Here is a 19,707-nt window from a genome sequence, read left to right as displayed (position 1 = left end):
TTGGGAAAAGAAAGCAAGGTGTCAGAGTGCCCTGAATTTCTTTGACCTAGCTCCTGATTCACTCTTTTGCCTCCTCCTACAGGAAAGAAATTCAATCCCATATCTGAAAATGTGTAGTCTGGAGGCCAGGGAAAAGATGGAAGAGACAGAAAACTGTCTATTTAGGTCCACTGACACATTTGATACCAACAATATCAAAAGTAGCTTCAAGAGAAAAAGCATCTTGTCTCATCACCCAAAGCAGGATAACAGTGGGCTCTTTCCTAATTGGAGTTTATATTATCATGATGAACATATGCCAAAAAAAAAAAAAGCAAAACAAATCTTTAACAAAGGCCTCACTGTCACCTTAAGTCATTGCTTAGTAAAATTCCATGAATTCAGTGGAGTTTTTGTCCATACTACCGTAGATCCAACAATCAAAAAGAATAAATTATATAGAAACAAAGATCCCTGGAGTTACTCCTGTGATTCACACAAATCAGGCACATAAATGACCACACTGATGAATTTAACCTAAACCACCAACCCTCTAGGGTATACAGATCTAAGGAGAGGGATGTGAAAAGCCAGGTACGTAATTTGCAAAGCCTAGTACAAAAAGGAAATGGGGGCTGTGTTCAAAAACCCAGAGAAAAAGTATCATTAAAGGTTCTAAAATGTAAAATATTTCTTCTTCTGTGTTCCCTCAAACTGTATGTCAGATGTCAGTGGTGTTTTGTTTTTTGTTTTCTGGGGTTTTTTTTTTTTTTTTTTTTTTTTTTTTTTTGCTATTTAATATCATGTTTCCCAGAGTGCAAAAAATAGTATATAGGCTAGCTTAGACTTTCACAGCATTGTAGAGGACCTGGCACCACAATTCCTCATGAATTTACTGCTGGATATCCCTCTTTTGCCAGTTTTCCAATCAATGCTGTGCCCCAGCCTACTGCGGACAAGTCAATCTCCTCATCACTCAGGCCTGCCAACCTAACCTATTGCATAGTGGGTAATCTTAAGGAACCTCCATGTGAGGATACACTAGGTATCTAGATTGCGTTGGCCAAGAGGACCCCTGCTCAGTGGCTCTCCAAATGTGGGGCTGGCAGATTGAGACATATCAGGCCATTCCTCATGTCCAGAGACACCTAACATACACTAGACACCATTCCAAGCACTGGGCATGTAAAATGCTGGGAAAATACATTGCAAATATACATCCAAACAAAATATCGTTATGTTATTTAAAGCAAGTATATTAGAAATAACTTTTATTAGATTTTGAAGCAACTTTCTCATAAATGGTCATATAAAGCAAATAAAATGTAAGATCAGAAATAATTTTAATAGCAACATCACTAGGTTTTAATTTTTTTCTTTAGTTTCTTTTGCATATATTTTAAATACTTTCAATTTTATTACAATTAATAAATGTATTTTCAAATTCAAATAAAAATATATAGACTAAAATTTTGAAGTCGTTTTTGAGCTTATTTTTGTATATAGTGTTAGAGAGTGTTCTAATTTGATTCTTTTATATGTAGCTGTCCAGTCTTTCCAGCACCACCTATTGAAGAGACCATCTTTTCTCCACCATATATTCTTGCCTCCTCTGTCTTAAATCAGCCGGCCATAGATGCATGGGCTTATTCCATTCCACTGATCAGACTGTTTTGTACCTGTACCATGCTTTTTTGATGACTACAGCTTTATAGTCTAGTCTGAAGTCAGAGAGCCTGATTCCTCCAGCTTTTTCTTTCTCAGGATTGCTCTGGCTGTTCAATGTCTTTTGCGTTTCCATACAAATTTAAAAATACAAAAATAAATTCAAAAAAGGATTAAAGACCTAAATGTAAGACCAAATACTAAAAACTTATAGACAGAACACCCTTTGATATAAACCACAGCAATACCTTTTCAGATCCACCTCCCAGAGTAATAAAAAACAAAAATAAACAAATGGTACCTAATTAAGCTTAAGAGATTTTGCACAGCACAGGAAACCATAAACAAAAAGTCAACCCACAGAATGGAAGAAAGTATTTGCACATGAAGTGACCTAGAGATTATCATGCTAGGTGAAGTAAGTCAGACAGAGAAAGAGAAACATCATATGAAATCACTTATACATAGACTCAAAAAAAAGATACAAATAAAATTATTTACAAAACAGAAAGAGACTCACAGACTTCCAAAACAAACTTCTGGTTACAAAGGGAATGGGTGCAGGAGGGGTGTATTGGGGGTTTGGGATTGGTGTATGCACACTATTGTAGATGGAATGGATGGTCAAGGGGACCTGCTGTATAGCACCAAGAACCCTACCTAACACTCTGTGATAACTTATATGGGAAAAGAATCAAAAAAAAAAAAAATGGTCATGTGCATAACTGAATCAATTTGTTGCAACAGCAGAAATTATCACAACATTGCAATTCAGCTATTCCACAATAAAACTAAAAAATGAAAAGAAAAAATTGTTCTTCTTCATTTCCATAACTCGAGTTAATAACTGCTAACATATTGCTTTGTATCCCTCTCTCATTTCTAAGCATTAATACACCTATATGTACTTATTACATATACAAAGTTTCCTAGAATATATCAAAGAGCAGGTGATAGAAAATATGAGAGACATGACATTAGTGTCTAAATCTAGGTATTACCCATTTAATAGAATTCCCAGGGAAGAATGGAGAGGATGAAATAATATACCAAAAATGTGAATAAAATGTGCAATCACTGAGTCTTCTCAATGGTTGGAAACACCATTGAAAACCATGTGAAATGTGATCCACATCAGCCAAATTAAAAATGGCCAAAGTGCCAAACAAAAGAAAAAAGAAATTCTCCAAAGGTACTATGATAACAGCTCACAAACCAGTAAGCAAAGAAAATAGCGTGGTGTGTTTCTTTTAGTGCCATTTGCACAGAGATACAGAATTCAATTTATTGTGACACCTTTATTTTGTTTCATATATGTGTATTTTTAATGTCACAACTAAACTAGAGGGAGTATTTTAATGCCTAAATATTTTGCTTTAATTTCTCCATAGCAGACCATAAGGAGAATGCAACTTGTTTCATTAAAAAATGCAGGGAGATACCAATTACCTAAAATATATATAGATGCCTACAAAAGATGAAAAGATCTTTTATTCTTAATTTATTTGGAAATAAGTGTGTATAGATAGTTTGAATGGCCACCAGAAAAAAAATTTTTAATTGGAGAGAGCCAATTAGCAATAGAAACTACAACTGGAAGCCATAGGACCACTGCAGTTTAGGTAAAAAGGAACACATTGATTGGTTGTGAGAGGTTCTAAAGACAAAAACAGAAGTTTATTTCATGATCAATGAGCTACTAACATTAGACAAAAAGAAAGCTGTTCATGACCATGAGTGAAAAGTAATGTCTGAAGACTTACCTTTTATTTTACAAACATTACCCCCAAAGAAACATCTTTAAATAAAGAACAAAATCATATTTTTCAAAGAAACCTGAAGATCCATTTGTCTAATATTTTGCTCCAGACAGTGCTCATGAATGCCTTAGACGTTCATCTGAGCTTCTTTTAAACATTCACAAAATAAATATTCCAGGTCCCTTAAAACTTTGAGTTGCAAGCATCAGAATCATCATTGCATATACTCTCAGAGTTGGAAAGAACCTTTGATGTTATCTAGTACACTCTCAAGAGGATGTATAAATTTCATCAGCAGCATCTGGTCATTCCTTAAGATAATCTTTTCCCTTATTCCATTAATTCAAGCCAAAAGAAATATCTTCTTTATATGCATTCAAATCACACTTTTTGTTCCATCTCCTCCATGAAAACTATTCAAATAAATGCAAAGTAACATCAAGTTGCTTCTAGGCAATAGCATCAATTTTGTTCCCTCAACTGTCCTCAAAAGAGAAGAGCCCATGTTCCCCTGCCCATTTTCACTGCTGTTCTGTATGACCACTCCAGTTTGGCCATCCCTCCTAAAGAAAATACAGTTTTCTTGGAGTTGTTTGAGGCAACCAGGTCAGAATGATTATATCACTTATTTTATGTTGCATACCACAATGACATTCTAGTAATTAAGATCTCACTCTCATGGAAGAGGACTTAATCTTTCTGCTTCAGATTAAGAATAGGCTAATCAAGTCATGGCCATTGCGTGAACTATGGTTTCTAAGAGAGAAGCCAGATCTATCTCCAAGAGAAGCAGGAACAACAGTGGCATAAAGGAGAGAGGTCAAATCAACTGAGATGAGGCTGACAGATTTCTTGACCTTTTCCAAGATTCACCACCTGGTTCTCCTCTCTATGTAGAAAAAGATATAAGATTAGCAGTTGCCAGGGGATGAATTGTTTTTCCGTCTGTCCTTACCTAGGAAGTCTCAGTATTTCTGCAGGGTCACACTGAGGTTTAACATATGTATATTTTAGCTTTTATGATAATTCCCAGTAGTGTTGCTTTGTCTTGAACTCCTGTCCCCTAATTCAGATATTTCTGTGAATGCCAAGAAAGGGGGATATGCAATCAGCAACATTCCATAAATATAACTGCATAGAAATATTCATGAAACCTTGAACCAGCAGAGGTATATACAATGTGACAATAATTAGATGTGCTCAATTTTCAATGTAATTTATAATATCACATTGTTTATTTAAAAAACAAAAACAAAAAACTAAGAACAATGACCTCAACTAACTCCAAAACTGAAGAGGATAGTTTAAATATGCAAACACCAGGTAAAAAAAAACACACAAATATCCTTAATGTGTCAATAGGATTTTAGCATATTTTATTGCCCACTGCTACAAAAACAAACCCTAAATAATCTTCCCAAAGAGACTTTCCTTAACAAAGCTTAATTCCTCTTGGCAAGCTTCTCACTGGCCATTGACCACATTAGAAAATGTAAACAAGCCAAACTCATTAGTTAGATGTAGTCTCCTAGACGTTTTCCTGGGGAATCCTGTTTCTGGGATAGTTGCCTCAGTCATAGATGCTTTCCCATCTCTGATCAAGTGCTAGACCACAAAGTTGCTATGCCCTTCCCATTATCATTATCTTTGATATCCAGCCTCATTAACAGTGGTAGAAATAGAAAGGATCCACCCTCACAGGCCCATCAATTCAGCCACAGAATTCTATATGAAATCTTAATGAATTCTGATACTAAGAGAGGCATGGAAGCTGAATTTGCTTTAAATGACACCACTGCCTCTCTAAAGTTTTAATGAAAGATTCAATTGTCAGTTCTCATTGGGATAAATCTTGATCATCTCTGAAAATTCCTGTTCTTAAAATGTTAAGTTCATTCTTTACCCTCCTCCTTCCCTAGTATATAGAAGTGGAACACTGTAAATTAAAATTAGGAAACCTCATAAATCTTCAGAAAACAATCAGACAAATTTCTATAACAATATATTTAAAACAATGTGTCCCCAGAATAAAAATCTTAATTTCACATAAAGTGTACTGAACTTTGTAATATCAGGAAAAAACCTGAGTCCAAGGACAAGCTTTCCTTAGAGATACATGAACAATATGTTGGTACAAGCAAAACAAACACAAATAAAAATGTTGAAGGGTGCTCAATTTGGGAAATGAAATCAGAAGAAAAAAACATTTCCTTATCCTTATGTAAAACCATTATACAGCTCTGGTCACCATATACTTACTGGTCTGTAAACTCTGCTTTCCACATAGATATCATTCTAAGTGCCTTGGTTAGTATTTCCTTTCTTAGTCTGTAATCAGGAATATGGCCCCAATTTCCAGTCCAACAAGATATTAGCAAAAGGTTTCAGCAAAAATGGAAGGCGAGAAAGTATTAGTCTCCTAATATGTTCTTGGGTAATCTTACTTCCTTACTCTCATGTCCTTTTGTGATGTCAACCAATGCACAACTGGCAACAAATGGGAGCAATGGGAACAAGCAATCTAGAACTTTCCCTACAGCTCACAGTCATTCCCTATCTTCATAACCCTCTTCTTGCTTACCAGCACTTGGAGAAAGCACTGTTATCACAAAATGACTAGCCAAGGAATACAAGGCAAAGGTTCTTGTTGCTGCCTTCTAGATCTATGAAAACTATAGTCCAATCCCTCAAAATAAATTGTTGAGGTAGTTGTAGTCACTTACTATATATATATCAATTCATTATTATTTCAATGTCTGAATATTCCTTTCCAGATGTAATATAGGAATTTGATGGACTAATTGATAACAATGAGGCAAATACTACATTATGGATAATTAATCATGACAAGAGAATGGCTGAAACGATTACAACCTAACACCATCCTGGTTAATGCAAAGTATTTTGGCTATAATGAGTATCCTTTTAAGAATAATTAACCTCTGATCTACATCACAGGTATTTGAGATTATTATAGTAGCTCTCTGAAAATGAACTCAAGAGATTTAGAAAAGACATGTTTCATCAAATTACAAGATTTGGCTTGAATTCCTCATCACCCATGTGACAAATGCAGACACATCACCATGTACAGAAAAGACATAAAAGGAGAGGAAATGATATCCAACATTGCTTAAAAATATGAGTATGGGAACAACATTGCACAAGGAGGAACAGAGGGTAAATGTGTGTGGAGAAACAAAGCATGCTTGATCAATAAAAAGAGCTTCGCTTTTCTCTCTGGAATAATAAAATCAATGATGAAAGAAGCAAAATCTTTATAATCCCAACTGTATTGACTGACAGCATTATACTTCTTTACCAGTCTTAACATTTCTAGAACTGGAGTTGGAGACAGAAGATAAATGGACGGTGGATGCCAGCCCTTGAAATTTAAAAGTGGAAACTTTGATTCAATTTGAAATTTGTTATTGTTAAGCAAAGAGATATTAGAAATATATACTATATATATATATATAAAATACATACACTAAAAAAAATGAGAGCAAAGAAAATTTTGTTTTGTCCACTGTTTTCCAGCACATTGAACAGTACCTAGAACTTATTAAACTCAATAAATATTTGTGAAATGAGTAACAAAATAATGAATGACTAATCAAGTTTTTAAATAAATTCAGAAAGAGAGCTTTGCTGAGTACAAAAAAGGAAATTTGGATGTGTTTTAGCAACTGACAGTACACATTAGTCTTATGTAAGAAGATCCCTGGAAGGGGAAAACACTGAAATGTTCACTATTTCCTAGCTTGGAAATCGTACAAACATCTAATCACTAGAGGATATTATGATTTCCCACTGGGATGGAAGCATTTAATTTAAGATACCTGTCATTCACTGAAGGTTTGTCACTGGCAGAATTATGATAAAAGCTGTTTTTTTCTATCAGAAAAAATACTGAACATACAGTAGAAGAATCTGAGTCTGAAATTAAAATTCCAGGAGTTCCCGTCGTGGCGCAGTGGTTAACGAATCTGACTAGGAACCATGAGGTTGCGGGTTCGGTCCCTGCCCTTGCTCAGTGGGTTAACGATCCGGCGTTGCCATGAGCTGTGGTGTAGGTTGCAGACGCGGCTCGGATCCTGCGTTGCTGTGGCTCTGGTGTAGGCCGGTGGCTACAGCTCTGATTAGACCCCTAGCCTGGGAACCTCCATATGCCGCAGGAGTGGCCCAAGAAGTAGCAAAAAAGCCAAAAAAAAAAAAAAAAAAAAAAAAAATTCCAACCCTGCCCCTTGCTTTGTGCTCTTGGGCAAATTAATCTCTCAGCTGCTCTAAATTTCAGTTCTCTTTTTTGCAAAACTGAGTGTGAGAAATAAATGAATTTGCACATGCACATGAAAGCATCTACTTTGGTCTTCCTTCTTTCCTCCCAAATACATCATTCTATGTCTCCCTTTTTCCATCTATCTTATATATTGTGATGTTCCCTGTCACCTCAGAGTCAACCATTCAGGTTAAGTTCCACTCAATACCCACTTGCTACCTCTTAGTAATTCCATGTATATCTTAATGGAAGAAAAATATTAATTGGCAATAAAGAGTTTATGACTGACCCTGCACTAATTTATTGGCCTATCTCTAGTCTATAGCCTTTTAAAAGGCAAGCCTAATCATGCCACACCTCTACTGGAAGTTCAATTTTTCCCCATTTCCCTTAGGATAAATAGACTCCTGCACAAAGCTTTTAAGATCCCAAGTAGCCTGGTGCATGCCTGCCTCTTCAGCCTCACCTCAAACTGTATTCCCCTTGATCCCCAGGATTCTGCAGTACAGGGTTTCTTCGAGTCCCTTGGGTAATTTCTACTCATCTTAGTCTGGACGTTTATTCCCCAGGAGGCTTTCTTGACTCATAGATCATATCCTTTTACCACTCATTCCTGTAGCTCTTTTACATTTTGCTTCTAGTATTAGTTAATATAGCCTAATAACTGACTTCTGAATTGGATGCCTTAATTCAAAAAACATCACTAACTCCATTTAATTTTTAGGCATTACTAACAGACTAAAAAAAGATGCTAGGCAGTATGATGAAAGATTCACTCCTCATCCCACCTAAAAGCCACTTCCATGGCACTCCCCATCCTATTGAAATAAGCTGAAATATCTACCTGAATTACACACAAAGGTCTAATTTAGACACAAAGGTCTGAGGTAGGATATTTTATTGAATATTTTTGGACAATTACAACATACTACACTTTGCTCTCTTGCCACTGATAGTGATTTTTTAATACTATGGAACCCATTCTTCTAGAGTTTATATTTTACAGAGAACACAGTAAGAGCATGTCTATTCTCCACCCTCCTCTCCTTAGTACATTAACAAAAGAGAATGGCACCCTAGACACCCTCAGGTCCCAGGAGAAGAGCTAGGCCAGGAAGGAACAACATAGTGGGAACAGAAGAGCATGAAGCCAATAGAATTAGCCAAAGGAAAGCTAAGACCTGATGCATTTAGTGTGTTAGGCCAGATAGACCAAACCCAAGTAATGAGCCTAGAAGACCAAAAAAGGAATAGTTAATGATAAAGTAATATGAATATATCTGAGGGGAGAAAAGATCACTGGAAGAAAAGTCCCCTACTTGCTAATTTTGCCTGGAGTAAAATATATTTAAACTAATATGCAGAGTCCTCACTATAATTACAACTGTTATCTCTGGGGCAGATATCAACCACCACCATCACCCCTACCCCCAGTGATTCCTGGACAGGTCAGGTGGAAAGAGAGAAACTCAGAACAGGGAATGCAGATTAAGCCTCGCGGTACTCAAAAAAATTAAATCACTTTTATTCTGTTACAGCCTTTGTTCTTAAGCATAAACTTTGACATCTTAAAAAGGAGTTTCCAAGACTTCCCAAAAAAACAGGAAAAAGCAAAGGTAGATGGTTTGGAGAATTTTAAAACACTAATTGTATGAGAAGTTGAAGGCACAGAGAAAACCTCAAGTAGTTGATAACCTGATGACCAGTAAGTCCAGTTCAGCAAATGAAGCTTTGGCTTTTCCAGCTTTTTAAAGCAAATGAACCCTAGAAGTGAATATCAGAGAAGATTTTCCAACAAATGCACAACACATGCCAGTGCACAGATGCATAATAAACTTATAAGGAACCATGCTGACAGTTTCATTGCTTTTGGTAAGACCCTACAAATTCTTGGACATATTATAGTAAACATTCTAATTTTCTTTTTTTTCCCTTTTTTGATCCCAAGATTCTTGATTTGGGCAGGAAAGGGGTGGTGACACAAATTAAGAGAAGCCATTTTCTCCCTTTAAATATTAAATGACTCCTTAGGGGAAATTACATAGACTCAAAATCATTTATGAATTACATACAACTTCCGTTGAATCCAAAACTTTTTTCCTTTGGCTGTTGTGATTTTTTATTGTTGCAGAGAGTTCTTTTCTCAAAAGCGTTAAAATTGTTTATCAAATGCATCTGCTGTCTTATATTCTGTATCAACAATAACAGACTTTGTTTATAAACTATTACACATAGCAAGCATTGACGTTTTGGGCATGTTGGAAAGACCTAACAAGCATAATCAAAAAGCCACAGGGTTTTTTACAGTCTAGCTCTTTATCAATAATCTTTCATAGCCACAAGAGGAAAATAATTACAGAAACCCAGAAATCCCCTTGATCTGATTCATACATGGCTCTCTCTTCCATAACAGTTTTAACAGCCCAATTCACTTAGCACAGGTAACGATTTTTAGAAAAGCTTGCATAAAATTTCTAGCCTTCAGAACTAGCCCCTTTATCTCCTAAGGCTGTCAATCTTTAGAAGTAGCAAAAGTCTCTTTTCCAAGTCATGTCAGCACTCCTTCCCCTCATTTTTTTTTTTTTTTTAAGATCCATGACTAATATATCCCAGGTCTGTTTAACCTATGCTGATTACACTGAGTCTTCCTTTTGCCTTTCATTATAAGGAACACTACTTTCACAAGCTTTGCTGCTGTTGAGTTTTGTAGGCGCTTCTCTGTGTCCTCCTCATTTGACCTCCTATACACTGACCAACCCAGGTGGTTCTAGAGCTGCTGCTGGCAATCCAGGTGGTCCTGGATTCCAGCCTTCTGTCCATTTTGTTCATTTATATGCCTGCAACACCCCTGTAGACATTAAATGGTTGATTTTGGCTGTGAGACAGGAAACATTGCGTCCATGTGGAATCAGATGAAAAGGGAACCTTCTAACAAAGTACTAAACATAAATCAAGGGCAGGAGGGGGAAAGCAGAATGCTGTAGATTAGGGTCTCGGCTGAGTGCATTTTATGTTTCACCAAAACACTTGAGTCTGAGGTTGAAATGTTTAGTTATCACTTCACTCAAGTTAGAGAAACTCATGCTCATTGGGTTTGATGGTTGGATTAAATGCCAGATACAAGAAAACACAATTTGCTCCTCTATAATATGAGGACGTCTCTCTCTTTCTGGAGTTCACTTCTGTTTAAGATAAATGAGATATCTTTTGTACAACAGATGCATGCCAAATCACCCCAAAGACACCTGCCTTCCTCAAAGTGTTTTAGTGCAATCCGCTATCACTTAGAAGTAATGAAAAATACAGGGATAACTGTTATTTGGGGATTTCTCTCTCAGTGATCATCTAATACAGATTATACTAAAAACCGTATATGTTAAAATAACAAAATTACACATTATGCTCTCAAGAATTCTGGTTGAATTTTGTGGGATGAATTCACATTTCCTCTTATGTTGAGTAGTGATGCCATAGCAAAGAGGAACTAATAATAAAAGTCCAAGTCAGAATCATTGCCTTATATACAATTCACTGAAGCTATGTATATTGTTGACCTTTACTGGAGCTTGTATAGGATAGGTCCAACATTGCCTTTATTTTAAGGGAAGTTTTGTTCAACCCATTGTGGTGATTCTTGCGGCAAAAGAATGTAGGCAGTTCTCTTCATATAGCAACATAAAAATGAGCCCCTTCTGCAGAGTGTCCCAGAAATATGCAGTAGAGTGAGTGCTCAAAAACTACATTATTTACCAGGAAACAGCAGCCAGGAAATTGTTGTTGATTTTCCTCAGAATTCAAATAAATTAAACTTCCCAAAGGGAAGTCAACAAACAATAAATTGGAAGGATAGAGAAGCAAGCAAGGGCCAGAAACTGCACACACATGCTTGGATAGGAGCAGCTATACCAAAAAAGCACATGAAAAGTCTCCAAACCATTCATATACCTGCCCTGTGTATCTGGATTCACATTTCCCACTCAGCAGGGCACATGTCCTCACACATCACATGAAATACAACTTTGACCTCCCCATTCTATGATGCAGATCCCTAATCCAGTGTTCTAGGCCAGCCCAAGAAAAGGGCCTCAGAGATTATGGCCAGGAACTATAGAAGCCTTCACCAAAACAAGAGAATCCCAAGCAGTTACTGGTTCTTCAAAGGGTCCCAAGATCAAGCAGAAGTAAGAGTGGATAGTTCTGAGAGTCTAACTAAAATCTTAACGCAGGCTTATCAGCTTCTGTTACCTCTTGGTATTTATCCTTTTGATCTATTACTAGTTATTCTAGCACTAGTTGGATTTTCCTACTTCTATCACTCTACTTGCTTCTCTGGAGAAGTGGAAAACATGAGCGATTTGACCTCATTAAGCCTCAATTTTATCATTTGTAGACTAGGGCTATCATCTCTAATGGGTTATTGAACAATAAGATAACAGGAAAAGCAATTTGCCCAGTTCCTAGCACATTTCATAATATATGCAGCTGAATCTAGTCATTTCCACCTATTTCCCTGATAATATACTTTCCTTTAAACCATAAGAGTGAATTCTAGAAATCTATCAAAGAGAAAAAAAAATCATTCATATTAAACTAAAATTTAACCACTTGCTGTATGTTTGGTAAAACAGACTATGTCATACATTCTATTTTCCAACTTAGACTCTTAGGCTTCTATACAACTTAATATAAGCTAATTTTAAAACAGCTAACAGGAGGTGGACACATAAAAAATTATTTTGATTCAGATCTACCCAGTTATATTCCTGCCTGGCCTCTTAAATTCAAATTTATATTTGCATAATCCATAAAATTTAGCTCTACATGAATTTACATCAAATAATTTATAAAATGAACTATATTGATAATAAGAGCAACACATAAATGATTAACTTATTCAGATTTGAGTTTGAATATTATAGGAAGGACTTACAGAAAGTATTTTCCATTTTTCTCAAAATTGGTAAATCACACTATTTAAGATGTTTATAAAAACTCAGCTGCTGATGATATGATGCACCTAAAGACAGAATAAGTTGAATTATTTAAGGAAGGTAAGTCTTAATCCTTTATTAGATTATAAATTAAAATAACTATCACTAACAACCCTAGATATAATATTCAATAAGAAAAAGGCATTAGCTGTGTTTAGGTCAGATAGACATGTCCAAAATTTTAGAAGTAAATTTCCCCAGATTCTGTTCAATTGGGGACATTTTTATAAATAGAGCACTTTCAATGTTCCCTTTAAGAATATAAACTATATAGCATCAATATCAATGAATTGATTCAAAGTAACTCATAGGGGAAAGAATCAAGATTTGTTTATCTTAGAACATTTGAGTTGGTATTAATCACATATTCTTTGACCAGAGTTTTATCCTTTCACTTCAATTTTTTTCAAAATAAAGGCAATAGAACTCATAAAAATGCACAGAACAATTGCAAAATATAAAATAATAAAATTATATTGCGGAAATTGTATTTTATCCAAAGAAATCAAAGTCATTTTCAAATCTTATCATCAAAATACTGTCTGGAACAGAAATATTAAAACCTTGAAGAATAATCAAGCCTTAGTTTGTCAAGGTCAAAATTCTTTCCCAAAACTTTTTCCCATCACTCAACTTAAAAAATCTTTAACAACTTACTGTGATCAGTTAAAATGCGAACGTTCAATACCACTGAATCCACTCAGCTACCCAAGAGGAGGAGCAAGGATGCAGATTGTTCTTATTTATTAAATGTGGTGTAACTGGAGACCACAGTCATTGTTGAGTGTTTGTACCCACCCCTTCCCATCACATAGCACATGCAAAGTGGGTGCCTTTCTATTCATTAAAATCAGATTGGGAGGGATAATTTTTATCTCATGTTATTATATGTCTAAGAAACCAGACATAATAGGAGGAAAATACATGCCAAACAGGAGAACAAACAATAGGGCCCCACAGACTTAGAGCTTTTACAACCAGAGGGAACTGTGTAGTACCAAGTTTCCAAATGGATTTATTTTGGTGCATGGCTTTCTCTAGAAGAGGCAATGTTTTAATTTTTCTACAAACTCCAAGAAGAAACTAAGCTCCATGCAGTAACTCAACTCCACAAACCCAAGTTTTCTGAGTTTTTCAGAGTCCAGAGGGAAATATCGTATGAAAGACAAAAGGGAACTGAGCTCATGACATTGCCTTTGCATGTGTTCTATAACCCTTTCATTGGTTTCATAAGCAAGAACTACCCTGCCAAAAAATCTCACCAACACTGAGCCCACATTTAACACAGCACAAAATTAAATATTTATGTGTACTCTGTTCTGCTATGAGTTCTACAAGGTCAACCTGAGGTTCACTATTTCAAAACGAGAAATTAAAACAAGTCGGTAAGGGGAATCATTATTAACCAAGGAGTATAGCCATGCTCAAAATACACAGGTGGAAGCCATACTGCTCTCAACCAACTGGAGGAGACTGGATGTTTTCCCTCAGCCTTATCTCTAAGAGCAATCATACATTAACTCTGGCACTTGCCATGGGCTCAATATTTAGGAGAGCCAGTGGAGAAAAGAGATCTCCACAAGCATTTGAGCAGCATTGATTAAAGACCAAATCCTATCAAACTGATACAAAAGCTTTAGCAAAATTACGTAGTATAAGTAATAATAACATATGCCTTCCATTTCTATTTTGCCTCCAATGAAGGCAGTGCTATTGCTGACCTTCTCTGGAAAATTAATTTTTCTCCTTGTTCTCATCAGATCAAAGTTCCCCTTGGAAGACCTTTCTGCTTCCTCTTTCATCTTACCTGCCTTTTTTTCTCAGCATTGTTGGGTAAGCAAAAAATGATTAAAAGATATTGGTCTTTGGAGTTCCCATCGTGGCACAGTGGTTAACGAATCTGACTAGGAACCATGAGGTTGCAGGTTCAATCCCTGGCCTTGCTCAGTAGGTTAAGGATCCGGCATTGCCATGAGCTGTGGTGTAGGTTGCAGGATCCCGCGTTGCTGTGGCTCTGGCGTAGGCCAGTGGCTACAGCTCCGATTAGACCCCTAGCCTGGGAACCTCCATATGCCGCAGGAGCGGCCCTAGAAAAGGCAAAAAGACAAAAAAAAAGATATTGGTCTTAGGGTTGATGGAGGTTGTGGAGGGATGAGAGAAAAGAATTCTAATTTCTTTTTTCTCACCTCAAATTTATGATTAGTCAATGGAAACTGTTGAAATAGTGTTTGAAAAATATAAAATAAGGTCATCCCATTGTGTAAATGTTAAAAAACTACCTTTAAAAACTATTGTCTCTCATTGTGGATGTTTCATGTGAGAAAAGTACATAATTTGGATGACCTGATGATTACTGTTATTATTTTTTTTAGTAATTAGCAAAGTGGCTAACCCATGGTAGGCATTCTAGAATAAATAAAAGTGAATGAATAAATGAATGAACATTTTAGACACAGAACTATCAAAATAAATAAGGCTTGCTGTAGTCTCTGCCTCCTATTGGTTCAAAAGGAATGCTAAACACATGCTTCCCACATATGGTTCTATGTATAGTCCTCCCACTCCCATCCTCTCCTTAATAACTTGCTTTTCCTGAAGGGAACAGTTTTAGATAAATACCAGGTGAAAGATGGTGCCTAAATAAAGTTCTGGAAGTGATTTTTTGAGGTGCTAGGAGCTCCCACACATTGAGACCTCCCACAAACAATTTTCTTAGGGAAGATCCCAAATAACAAGGATTGGTGAAGTCCGCATCCTGTAACATCACCTAATTATCTTCCTTCATCTAGTGTTAGCTTAAAGAGTTACCTAGAGTAGCTCCCTGCTCCCACCTTAAAGAAGAGAAAGAAAGATGTGAGTTGAGAGTGGAACATTTGTTATAACCCTGATGGAGAAATACTGGGGCAGTCAGAAGGTACCATTCTTTCCTGGCAGGAATACCATACAGTTGAACACATTCACACCATGTAGATACTGTCTTAGGTCAAATAAAAATGTAAGATTAAAAAAAATAGATGAAAGTAAGAGGAAATAATAGACCTGTTCTGACACTAAAATCTATCAATGTGAGAAAATAAAAATTCTCCGCAAAGAATTTTATCTACAGTTGACCCTTGAACAACTCAGGGGATGGGGGGGGCAACACTACATACAGCTGAAAATCTACAAGTCCTCCATATCTCCTGGCCCAACCAACCTCAGATCGTGTGGTACTGTGGTATTTTAGTATTGAAAAAAAATCCATGTATAAGTGCAGTTCAAATCCATGTTGCTCAAGGGTCAACTCTGTTTATTCCAACACTGCATTTCCTAAGACCTGTCTGGCACATAAAATACTAATCAACTTTCTCATAAACTTGCCATATTTGTCTAAATCTGTGAAATTTGCCATTTTGATCAGAGTACAGAATTTACTCTGGAAATTAACTGCTCAAAAGAATGGCTCTCTTGTTCTTAGTTAAGGTGATTGAATTGAAATAGCAGCATGGGAAGGTGTTATTTGGCCAAAGGACTAGCACTGGGTGTTGTGGCTAGTTATTTAATTTGGGGGCTCCTTTCTCCATGATTCAACTTCTCTTTCTCTCTTCTACTTTAAGGGAAAAGGTAAACAAATTACTGCAATATTCCAGGAAAAAAAAAAAAAAAAAAGTTTTGAAGCAAGTAATGGTTCTGACACCCAGCATCAAATACCCCACCCAAATTCTGAAGATTTCTCCAGTTAATGAGTCATAGGATAAAACAAGGGCTGACATTATGCTATGGAAGCCAAAGGCATCAGAGACTCCCACATCTGATACATATCTGATACTGCCCCCCTTCTCAAATCTGGTCTGAGTTCAGCTAGTTAACTATTCTTACCTGGGATTTGAATTTTGAGTGAGTGATGCCAACTTATGTTCGGTTCTCCTGGAAGCAGACTCTAAAACAAGGATTCAAGAGCCAATAGTTTCTTTGGAAAATCCAAGAACAACAGTAGGAGAGAATAGAGATGAAACAAAAGGCAAGGCAGTCAAGTGATGGCGACATTCCAAACCAGCTACCACTGTAAGGTGACCAGAGCCAATTTCCTTGGGCAAGTGGTAAAAAATAAACACATTAGAGTAATTCTACCTGAGGAGAGAGGAAGATTGTGTATATACTAGTTCTCATCAGTCATTGCTTTAGGGCTGAAGGATATTAATTCACTAGTTCTTTCAGCCTGCCACTTGCAAATTAACAGTCTTTGTAGAATCAAAGAAAGCTTTTTAGGCAAAGAGATGCAAATACCAGTTGGTAGTGGTCAGCCTAACAAACCCAGGCAGTAAAGAATATGGACAGATACTCAAGATGTTGGAACAGTTTTTAAGACAGTGGCCTTCGGTGCCAATGACAGTATCAAATGTGCAATAGTGTCCAACAACAGAAGTGAGAACAGTGTGTTCCTACAACTGTCATATTAGTTTTGATATCTGCTGCCTCACCTACCCATTTTCCAAGACTGATCCTCCTATCTTCCCCTTACTTCTGTAAGAGTTACCCAATATTTTTCAAATGAGTTCACTTTCTACTTAGCCAGTGCTAGTTTCTCTAGCTTGCAACAAAAACACAGATGCCTTATGCAATGATGCTCAAAGTGTGGTAATGATCAGACGGTGAATGCTGCCTGTGGCAAATCCTAAGCCAAAGCAACATCTCTAAGATTTTAGAGCAGAGTCATGCCAGTTTCAGAATGTTACTATTTCAGCAACTACGCAGTCTCTTTTTGAGAACATTTTCTGACTTACCATTGGGCCCTGATGGACATGAATGCCTTACCATGAAATGCTAAGTGATGAGGGGATTAGAGCTGCCAAGAATAAGTTGTATGTACCCAGTAAAGTACAGTACAAGCTGCTACTACAAAGAAACCTAAAATTAAGCAGCTCATTTTCTCTCACATTTAATCATCCATTGGTGTCCAGAAGCATCTAGAAGTGATCCACATCCAAGATATAGTTCTGTTCTAGAAGGTTCTCCCTCTTGTTTCTCTATTATCTATAAAACTCAGTTGGGTCAACAACATATCTGCATACTAGCATATGAAAAGTGGCAAAGAAAGTCCAAGACCACCAATATTTTTAAAAAATTTATTTTACTGGGATTTCCCGTCGTGGCGCAGTGGTTAACGAATCCGACTAGGAACCATGAGGTTGCGGGTTCGGTCCCTGCCCTTGCTCAGTGGGTTAACGATCCGGCGTTGCCATGAGCTGTGGTGTAGGTTGCAGACGCGGCTCGGATCCCGCGTTGCTGTGGCTCTGGCGTAGGCCAGTGGCTACAGCTCCGATTCGACCCCTAGCCTGGGAACCTCCATATGCAGCGGGAGCAGCCCAAGAAATAGCAAAAAAAAAAAAAAAAGATTTATTTTATTGAAGTATATATTCACAATGTTGTGTTACTTTCTGATTCAGTTTATATATATGAATATATATATCCATATATGTACATTATATACATATAAACTGAAGATATATACATCCATATATATTATATATCACACATTCTTTATCATACTCCTTTCCAATATGGTTTATCAAAGAATATTGACTATAGTTCCCCATGCTCTATAGAGGAAACTTGCCTTTGATCCATTCTATATACAATAGTTTGCATCTACTAATCTCAGAATCCCAATCCATCCCTCCCTCACTAGCCCTCCCACCTTAGTAACAAGTCTGTTCTCTACGTTTGTGAGTCTCAGACAACTGCTTTTTAAGCAAGTGAAATAGAACATTATTTTCACTCACATTCCATTAGCAAGAACTTAGACACACAGTCATATTTCCTGCAAATGTGACTAAGAAATATATTCTCTAGTTAAAAGGAGCCTTATCATACTGTCAGTATGGAAAATAGGGAGAATGAATTTGGGAGAACAACTAGCAGTCTCTTCTGAAAAACCCAGCTATAAAATCAGTCACAGGCATCAACATTCTTTCATCAAATGGATGTTCTAAATCAGACAGATGTAAATTTTAGGGGTAGATCATTTATGGTCTCCATATGTCCACATCTACAATATTGTCATACATTATTTAACTCCCACTTAAGGGCTCATAGGATGACCCATATAACTGGGACACTCTCAAACTAGTCTCCAGGTATCTGTGATAACTGCTAAAAGTGACTTACTCTGCAGATAAAGTGCCATTGAAAAGTGACTCTGAAAATGGCAGAACTTAGAGCAACACAATTTGAAGAGCACATCCATGTGGATTTCTAACTGGAAGCTAAAGGTTTAATTAAAGAATCAAGGATACAAAAGAAACAATATTAGAAGACTACTGACAAGAAGATTGGGAAGTGTTATATGGATCAATATCTTGGGATAAGCATAAAAATGTTGTCCTCCAGGTGAATATCCACCGAAAAAAAAATCCTTGAAAAGCAAGTTCTTAATGATCAGATGGACAAGATTTGGTTATGGTTTTAGCCTGGAAACAAGACCTTACAAGGCTGGAATATGGCCCTGTAGGATTGGATATATGAGCTGCCAAGGACTTATATTTTTCTAGCATTAACAGGCATATTTGACTCTGGAACCAAGAGAGAGAAGTTAAGAGTGATGCTTCTCAAAACTCAGATGACACATTTGCCATTTTTAATGTTTTTACATCTTTAAAGATCTAAAATTTATTAGTTAAAAAAGTGTTGATATTTATTTATTTATTTGTCTTTTTTTGTCTTTTTTAGAGCTGCACCCATGGCATATGGAGGTTCCCAGGCTAGGGGTCAAATAAGAGCTATAACCTCTGGCCTACACCAGAGCCACAGCAACGCAGGATCTGAGCCATGTCTGTGACCTACACCACAGCTCACAGCAACACCAGATCCTTAACGCACGAGGCCAGGGATTGAACCCACAACCTCATGGTTCTTAGTTGGATTCATTAACCACTGAGCCACGAAGGGAACTCAAAAAAAGTGTTGATATTTAAAAGAGAACTTTCAGCAGGGAACATGACAAAAGTCTCTCTGAATTAGAAGCCAAGAGTGCCACTAACTATTACTACCCCTT

General features: G+C 36.7%; 1 long non-coding RNA gene across 7 annotated transcripts in view; it reads right to left on the bottom strand.

Moving 5' to 3' along the window:
- The window catches only part of LOC102161640 (uncharacterized), a 729,975-nt gene that overhangs the window by 483,458 nt on the left and 226,810 nt on the right, over window positions 1–19,707 (bottom strand). For 4 of the 7 annotated variants that reach the window (XR_014831259.1, XR_014831258.1, XR_014831262.1 and 1 more), the window contains one exon: window positions 12,614–12,700. The exons of the other annotated variants lie outside the window; for them this stretch is intronic. This is a non-coding gene — a long non-coding RNA (uncharacterized LOC102161640). The remainder of the gene's footprint in view (window positions 1–12,613; window positions 12,701–19,707) is intronic. 7 annotated transcript variants of the gene reach the window in all.

This window comes from Sus scrofa, chromosome 16, assembly GCF_054392235.1.
Source record: "Sus scrofa isolate SSC_HxYL_T2T_F1_AM1 chromosome 16, Sscrofa_HxYL_maternal_Yorkshire_Landrace_v2.0, whole genome shotgun sequence".
Taxonomy (NCBI): Eukaryota; Metazoa; Chordata; class Mammalia; order Artiodactyla; family Suidae; genus Sus; species Sus scrofa.
The sequence above is the reverse complement of the archived record's forward strand: the minus strand, read 5'-3'. Positions and strand labels throughout refer to the sequence as shown.